The sequence below is a fragment of the Prosopis cineraria genome, unplaced genomic scaffold, assembly GCF_029017545.1.
Source record: "Prosopis cineraria cultivar Desert tree isolate PC_DT_omini unplaced genomic scaffold, ASM2901754v1 PC2238, whole genome shotgun sequence".
Taxonomy (NCBI): Eukaryota; Viridiplantae; Streptophyta; class Magnoliopsida; order Fabales; family Fabaceae; genus Prosopis; species Prosopis cineraria.
In genome coordinates, this window is record NW_026557563.1 from 5,475 (window position 1) to 14,978 (window position 9,504).

The 9,504-nt window shown below is 33.1% G+C and overlaps 1 pseudogene; it reads left to right on the forward strand.

Annotated features, from left to right (window-relative positions):
- The first annotated feature begins 1,719 nt into the window (after positions 1-1,719).
- LOC129301590 (RNA-binding protein 2-like) lies at positions 1,720-8,930 on the forward strand (annotated as a pseudogene).
- Positions 8,931-9,504: the final 574 nt, after the last annotated feature.

Here is a 9,504-nt window from a genome sequence, read left to right on the forward strand (position 1 = left end):
TGAGAGTGATGAAGCTCAAAGTCAAGGAGAAAGATAAGAGATGATCGAATGTTTTGAATTATTGATCACAATATGTGATCAAGATTGTTGTCTCAAAATATGAGATTCATAGCTTTTAAGGAAGCAATAAACATGCGAACATATGAAAGTTGTTTTTAAAGGCAAATTTAAATACATGCTGCAATTGAGCGAAGTTCAGCTTTAGTACAGCTAAATTTTGATTTAACGAGGTCAACTTGTCATAAATATGTATCAATTAACTTTTGGCCTGCAATAACGTTTTTGGCGCCATATAAAGTAACTTTACTAGTTAGTATATATTAGTCCAAAAAAAAACTTTTAATAATAATTCACATATTAATAAAATTCTTATTCTTAAAAAATATATCCTCCCTATTCTTATTATATAGAACCTTTCTAAATATTTTTTATTTTTAACATAAGGTATTAATTAATTTTTTCAATATTACTCCTATTTAAATTCATTAATTATCAGAGAAAATGTAATGTAAATTTAAATTTTTTTCAGGTAAGATTAGAAGTTAATCATGTTTTAAGACAAATTTAATAACTTAATTACCTTTAATTTTCTTGATTATGATGAGATAGCTTTTTTTTTTTTTTTTACCAATGATCTAACGAGATAATTGAAAGTGTCTTATAATATTATTTTTTCTTTTTACCTTTAGTTTTAATTTATGATGAGTAAGAAAAATATCATAAATTTACATACACAAGAATTCATGTTAATAAATATGAGGGATAAAATAATTTTTTTTATTTTACAAAGATTGAGTTGCTTATACTTTTCTAATTTTATTTATTGGGTGAAAAAAGAATATTTGTTTGGGTCTTATTCATGGGCACCTCAAGGATTATTGTATTTACCTTTTGAGAAAACTTATATACCAAACTTTTTATACACTAGCAAAAAAAAAAAAAACTTATATACTTAATGTGTTTGTATTTAATTAAATCAATATATGTAAATTTTTTATAGATTATTTATTCTATAATAAATTTTTGTTATTGATTAAATTAATATATTATGATTCACATGTCATAATTTGATTGAATATAAATATATTAAGTATATAATGCTAACTACATAAGTCTTTCTCTTTACCTTTACTCTTTTATCCTTATTAGATGTTAAAAAGATTATTAATTTTTAGAGTATTTTATTTTTAAAATATGTACTCTTATGATCCTATTTATAGGGTACTTTATTATTTTTATATTTATTTTACCTTTCTGCCTTTTTAAAATACTAGAAAAAAATATTAAAAGTAATTTTTTTTGTCTTTATTATGGATAGATATGAAAACTTATTAAATTTCAAGACAAAATTAATAATGTCTAACATTTTTTTTGATTCTTATTAAATTTATTAGAAATGACTTATAGATAAGAGTCAAGACAAAGAGTATATTTAATAGAGAAACTATTATAATTTTTTTTAAATTTTAGATAGAGTTAATAATTTTTTTATTTCTTTAAAAATATTAAAATAATTTATAAATAAAATTTAAAAATATTTTGAATTAAGATTAAGGGAGGGAATACTTCATTTGGACCGGAGACCATATATTAGTCTATCTAATTACATAATTACATGAATTTTAGATTCAGGCAAAAAGAAAGTACATGGAAATATGGATGGATACAAGTTAATTAAAAAGGTTGCCAAAAAAATAAATAGAAAAAAGGTTGATTAAGGAACTCAGGAACGAGGAAGAGCGAGGTGGTGACTAACCCAGAAAGGAAGAAAGTTTAGGGTTTGGGCAATTATTCAAATCAAAGTCCAACTCAGTCTTCTCTCCCCAATTTGGGAATCTTGATTTCTCTAATCTTTCGCTATGACGGACGGCTACTGGAATCGGCAGCAGGCTATGCAGCAGGCGATGCAGCCGGCGATGCTTCCCTCTTCTGCCGTGCTCAAACGACCTCGTACTGAATACGGTTCGCTCTCTTTTCCCCATTTGCTTTACTTATTCTACTATTAAATTTTTTCTTGTGATTGGTACGCTTTTCTCATGTATTAATGCTCGCCTTGGGATGTTGATGAGGGTTCCCGGGTTTGTCAGATGCTAATTTTATGTAATCTTCATGTGGAAAGCGGGGTGCCTTGTGTTATGTTTTATTACTAGGTTATGTGTCGATAAAATAAGGTTGGCATAAGGTTTTTGCGTTCTCTGACAATTACTATGAAGTTGATCTGGTGTCGTGCTCGATGCTTAAGCCCAAGGTCGGCACTTTTGGTTAGAAATTATGGTTACACTCTTTATGGGCGGGGATACAGTGATGTCATGTTTGGCATGTGAAAAGATTTTTTTTTTTTTTTTTTCAATTTTATCTCCCATGGTTCGTTTAAGCTAGGACCACGAACTACTTGACCTTTCAAAACTGGGGCTTCATATTAGAGTATCGTAAATGAATAATTTTGTTGCTTTGGTGTGTACTATGAGTTTGATTTGAATATGCAGTCAACAATGGTGGAGTTATAAACTGAACTGGTGGAACAGACAAATAAAATGTATGCTTCTGTTGGCGTGTGAGATCTTCTTGATGAGGCTGACAGTGGGCTTTATTGACTGGTGACATTTTCTTTAGAGATTAGGTTACCTTCCATCTATGTAGGCCAAGTTGATTTTGCTACTATCTCCATGCCTCCATGGGTTTTATTGGTTGATTATAAGGTGACAGACTATTGGATTTTTTCCTTGGGCGTTACTCAATAGAAAATGTTATGTGGAGCTCCAAATGGATGTGGATCTTGTCTCTACCAGTGTTTCAAGTTTATTATTGTCTTGTCTTAAAGAGTTTATTGTTAGTTAGAAGTCTTAGTTATTCTTTATCTTTAGATTTATATTGTAGTTAATCTCTATGTTGATGTCAGCATAGATAATGGGGAGAAGGGCTGGGATAATGAGTGTGAAACTTTTGCCTCTGTGCAAGCCTCCTCATTCATTGTATTTCCATTCTTATCTAAGTTTTGCTGGTCCTTCAACAATTGGCTTGATGCTTGAAGTTAGAAGAAAATTTAGAGAAAGTTTGTTTAGGTATTTAGCAATTTAGTCAGACAAACTAGGAATGTGGATTTTTGGCCTCTGTAGTCAGTGGTGTGCCTAGTGAAATAGTTTTGCTTTTTGAGACCAGTGATTAACTTGTGTTTCCGTGGTTTTCTGACTTTTGGTTTTGATTTAAGCATAATTCTTACTTCTTAATACTCTGTGCTAGTGCTAGACACTGTTGCACTGTTTGACACTTCAGGAATTGCTCCTTTTTGGGTGTGCCCTGTGCCACATGTGAAATGCTGTTCATTTTTCTTTGACCCACTTAGTGCACCCTGGCTTGTTCTTGGGAATTGTTCTTTGATGAGTCAACCATTAAGAGGATGGGTTCGTCTCAGTTTTTTGGTGTAGTAGATGTTTGAAGGTAAAGCTCATAATAAGGTCTGTTCTTGGGCCCACTCCTTTCTCATTGACCTGCAGATCGTCAAAGTGGGAGGAAACTTGTGGATGTGACCCTTAGATATCATTCTTGCATAACTCGTTCACCATGGCGCATGGTATGAGAATGGGATATTTGAATTTATATAATTTGTGACTGTGGCACAGGAGTAGGTTTATTTACTGATGTTTTACTGCATGTCATGCTACTAAATGAGGCAATGATATATTAATTATTATAATTAAACATTAAATAATGTGCTAAAACAAAATACTATAATTAGAAAAGGTAAGCTTCTATTAAATGATAGAATAAAAGGAGAAACATTTGATGTAATGTACTGTAGTAATGTAATTATTACAATTAACATAACATACATAGATTAGAATAATCATTCTAACAAATTCTATGATTCATAATTATTCTAACAAATTTTTCCATTCACCTATTTTTGCTTTTATCTCAAATATGAAAGCTGAAAGTCAAACTTAAATATCTCTCTTGTTCCCTGTATTTCCTCAGTCCTGCAATAGGTTTCCTGTTTGTAGTCTCCCTTTTCAATTTCTTCTACCTCCTTGCTCTTCTGTTCTGCTTCTGCACCTCTTCTTCATTCAGTTGCATGAATCAACTGGTATATTCTCTGCATATTTCTTTTCAACTCTTGCCCTCTTCATCTTATTGGGGATGCCAGCATTCATTCTCTTCCGCTGTTCAGTCCTGGTTCTTTCATTGCACTGTTAGGGCCAGTTTGGTATGAAGCATTGGAAGGGTGGGACCGGGCTTGGCATTGGTTAGTACTAGCTTTTTGTGTTTGGTATGAAGCATTGGGAAGTTTAATCCCAATCCCAATGCCATCTACTTGGGATTACTCAATACCACCACCCCCCTTGGTATTGGGAAATCAATCCTGAGATTGATTTTTTTTAGAACAAATTACCCCCATTCCCATCGACCACCACCTGCTTCTGTTGGTTTGTGGCCTTAGGCTCTGCTACCGTTGCTGTCGCCCGCCTCCCTCTTGTTCTTGTTTCTTTGCTGCTACTTGGCCCTTGCGCACTCCACCACGTAATTCCGGTATTGTTCATCCCACAAATCTCATCTCCTTCTTGGGAACATCTTGAAAAACGTTAAAAATTATAGATTTTGCACCGTATGAACACAGTTCTCTTTGGGTTAGAACCAATTGAACCCAAAACGTGCAAAAATGACAGAAATCGAATGACCGACTTCAGACAAAAGTTCATACCAGAGCATGAATTTGGGCGAAAATTGCAGCAGAAAATGTAGGTAAAACATATCAAAGCAACTAACACAATCAAAAATCCAAATTGTGATGCTATCTTCCCGAATATCTAGAACTCCACGAATCTTTAAGTAGTTGATCATGGAAATTGAATTAGGGTTTGGAAAGAAATTGAACACTATAGAAGAGAAGTGATCGACGTGGGGGAGAGAGTGGCAGAATGCTGGTATACTTTGTTTGAGTCCTCTCCCTTCGTCTTCCTCCCTTCTCCCTTCGTCTACCTTCGCTGTCCTCCACCACTATGCATCTAGTCGCTTTCTTGCCTTTGAATTTGCTCGCCTTCAGATTAAATTTAGGGAGGATGAATGATGGGTTTTAGGGAAATTATTTTTTATTAATTATAAGGGGTATAATAGTCGTTTTATAATTTATGTTTAATTATAAAATGAAATGAAGGAAAGTATTCCCTGCAATTATTGCTTCATACCAAACATAATTTTAAAGCCTCAATCCCACTTCCAAACCCAAAGTCAATCCTAATCTCAATCCCAATCCCTTTAAATTCAGGCCTGCATACCAAACAAGGCGATAAGGGGTTTAATAGTCTCTTTATAATTCATGTTTAATTATAAAATAAAATGAAGGAAAGTATTCTCTTTAATTATTACTTCATACCAAACATAATTTTAAAGCCTCAATCCCACTCCCAAACCCGATCTCAATTCCAATCCTTTTAAATTCAAGCCTGCATAACAAACAGGGCCTTATGGTTTGTAAATATACCCTGTTTTGGCCTGGGCAAATGGAACTAGGATTCATAGGAAAGAAGGGCAAATTAGTCAATGCTTCTTTACATTACTTATGGACTCTTAAGACTTTGTTTGGTTAGGATGTCTTTGTCAATGCTATGTTATTGTCCTTTGTCCTGGAGTTTACCCAAATTATAGGAGTGCACAAAGTTTAGAGTCGTATAGAAAACCTTTCTAAGCTTTAATAAAAGTGCAGGTATATAGAATATCCATTTGGTTTTCTTTGTCAATGAACCATTAATCTTTGATTGTGGAGTATGACTTCGCTTATGATTTCTCTTCAATTTCAGTTCCTTTTTCTTATGTTCAGTTCTAGCATGAGTTTACCAATTTATGGGGTGATTTAAGTTTTTTTTTAAATGGGAATTGAATTGTTGAAGAATTAGATCCTCATGACTTAGGGTCTGTTTAGTTTTTCTCTGTTTCACGTTCAAAAAGCAAAATTTTACTTTCAGAAAGTTGAAAGTTGTTTGGGTAGAATATTTTGTAGGAAAGCACATTCTGAAAGTACATTCAAACAGTAGCTGAAAGTGAATTTCTGAAACATAACTATTTGAAGCTTTTGAAAAGTGGATTTGAAAAGTAAAATGTTATTTGACCATACTATCTCAAGTTTAATCTCTTATTCTTTTATTTAAAAAAAGTTAATTCATTAAAAATATAATTATTATTTTAATAATAATAATTTGATATAATAAAATTACAAATCTTTATTACATCTTTTAAAATTACAAATTAAAAAATACAAATAACTAGAGATCAAATTTTTAGCATTATAGATCAAAATTTATGTTATTTAAAATCTTTATTATATTTTTTAAATATTTTAAATATATTACATTTGTATAATAAAAATATAAATCATTATGAATCAATGTTTTTTTTGGTAATTGTACATTCAAAAGCACATTTCACTATCACAAACCAAACAACTTTCAATGTATCAAATTGACTTTTGAAAAAATATATTCCAAACATAAATTTCGTTACAACAACTGACTTTCACCAAATGAACTTATAACAAACTGAAAACCAAACGTACACTTAGAATTTTTGGCCGAGCCTTGAGATTGAAAATTATCCGGGTATACTTATTTTGTTTTGGTTTGGTGGTAAACCTGAAGGGGCACAGCATATTTTCCCCATTTTACACATGCCTATTGCAAGACAAAATGTGTTGAATATCACATGTCATTAATGCTTTTAACTTTTAAAGTCTGTACAGTCTTGAATTTAATTTCGTAGTTTTATTTAGGCATACTTCAAGGAAACAAAGCGCATTTTCCCCATAAAATGATATCCTTTTTGTAACTAGTTTGATTTCCGGTTGTTGGGCTGCTTAGATGGGTTTGGGTTACTTCTTTTCTCATTTTTATGGTCACAGGCATAAGTTTTTCAGCTCTCTTGTGTATTTAATCATTTATTAAGAATTTCAGTGTTTTTTTTTTTTTCGGTTGGTATTTGCATGCTTCATAATCACTGCGGCATTTGGTCAATGGGGTGGATTGGACATTTGGATTGTTCAAGAGTTTACAATAATGTTCATGATTGACGTTTAGGCATTTGCATTTTGCCTTATTTTATAGGTTATTCTCCTTTTCTTTTCATGTCATTCGAAGTTTCTGATTATTTTTGCTGGCTAAAAGCCTAAAACAAGTTTCTTTGTTATGTTTAATTAATATTTTGGATCTTTGATAATTTTAGTTTGAGTGGTGAGTTTGAAATCTTAGGAAAATGCAATAGTTTTACTTGTACCTACTACCTAGCTTATTTGTTTGATCAAGTCTTTGGTTTAATTGTTGTTAGCTTCATCAAAGTGGATACATGACATTGCGATTTTTAGAGAGTTCTATATGTAAATTTATGGTTTGGTCTTAGTTAACTGCTGCACTTTCACAAAGAAATGAGTTGGAAGACTAAGAACGTACTTTTCCCTTCAGAGATGCAAACCTCTGGTCTGGCTTCAGGTAATGAGATGCAAGCTTATGTTGCTCGAGATGATGATCGTACTGGTTCTCAGGGTATAAAAGACACAAAAACAATCTTGTCGGCTTATGACCGCTACCTTCAGAGTGCGGTAAAGTTTTGAGCTCTTATGTTTGCATAATATGTACTCCCCCATGATTTTACTTCTACTTTTTCTGAAAAGATTTATCCTGTTTGGTTTTGAAGCAACTGCCTTCTTATAATTCTGGAGAAGCCAGTACAATTGGCAGTGTTGGTATGGTGAGGCCTGCCGTCAGTGGAATGCCTGGTCATTCACTAGCTGATCCTGCTGTCATGAGACGCCCTGGGAGTGGTGGCCATGATCTTGCACCAAATGGACGAAATGTCAATTTTGGTGGTCAGCTACCAGTGGACACTGTTCCAAGGCCTGGACCTGAGACAGTACCTCTACCACCAGATGCTTCAAGTACTCTATATGTTGAGGGTCTCCCTCCTGACAGCACTAGAAGAGAAGTGGCTCGTATCCTCTTTTTTTTTTTTTTTTTGGGAGACACTGTTCAGAGACAGTATTATTTTGTCTTCGTCTCTTCCCCTTAAACCTAATTCGTTTCAATTCAGTTATTCACTCTCCTTAATATCACCTTTAGATATCTTCCGCCCTTTTGTTGGTTACAGAGAAGTAAGGCTTGTTACTAAAGAGTCCAAACTGTAAGTGGACTCTGCTCGGCCTCTTTGGGCATTGGTTGTAGCTGTTGTACAAATTCACTGGCAGTTCTAAAATCTTCGTTTTAAAATGCTTGTTTGTCACAGCGTAGCGGAGAACCTCTTATCCTTTGTTTTGTGGATTTTGCAAACCCAGCTTGCGCAGCAACTGCTTTGAGTGCCTTGCAAGGTATGAGGAGAAAATGGGCTATTCTTAATGAAGATTTTCAGATTATATTCTCAGCACTCAATGATTTTCTTCACATAAAGACTTGCTAATAGTGATGGCAGTTTGCTGACATTTTGTTGCGTGGCACAGGTTATAAAGTTGATGAACTCAACACTGAGTCCAGTCACTTGCGCCTTCAGTTTTCCCGGTTTCCTGGACCAAGAACTGGACCTGGATCTCGAGGTAAGAGGTAAACAAGATTGCCTAGGGAACCTGATTCAATGCGCATCGCGGGGACCCTCTTTATACATCTTTTCTGGGTGAGCATTTTCATGGATCAAAGATGCTTCTCGTGCAATTGTAGTCACCCCTCCGGCCTTAAACTTGTAGCAAGGATTCCCCGAGGTGCACATAATAGCAAGATAGCTTGAGATCAAGTACAATTTAATTTGAGCGAATCTAACGTGTGGATGCTTCTGCGATGTCATATCTAAATTACCTTGTGTTACTTAGTTTGTTATTTCTTAATATTAACTTGTTAGCTGATTTATGTAGGATTTGCATTGTATCGGCTGAATAAGTATTTCTAAAAATTATTTGAGTTCAAGTGCTGGATATGGTAAAATGAAAAATGTTTTACTCACCAAAAATGAAAAATGTTTTAATAAATTTTTTTTCTTCATATATGTTGTATATTCTAGTGTTTTAATGGTGATCTTTGCAAGTTGTATTGAGTAGTATATTATTTATTATTTTGAAAAGCACGATGTTGAAGGTGATAATTTAATGTAAAGCTGAAATACAAGTGTATTAATTAATGATTTATCTATTAAATTTTGTCATTAAATATCCCTCTACCCTTGTCTTGCTTTTCGGATTCTGTTATGTCTTTTTGTCGTATGCCCCCTTATTTTGTAACTGCTGAACATAGACCAAAATATTTACATACTGAGAAAACTAAAAACATCACGTAATTGATTTGTTATTCCCTCAATTTGGTTCGTGAATTAACCATCAATTTGGAAATAAATGACATGAGTCATGTTTATATGATCCCCTCATCAGTCTACCCGCTTTATATGATTGGTTTTATATAATTAAAGTGTTTGGTTTTAATTACATCAAGATATGTGTATTTTTTATATATTATATATGATATAAGAATTTTTTGTTAATGTTAT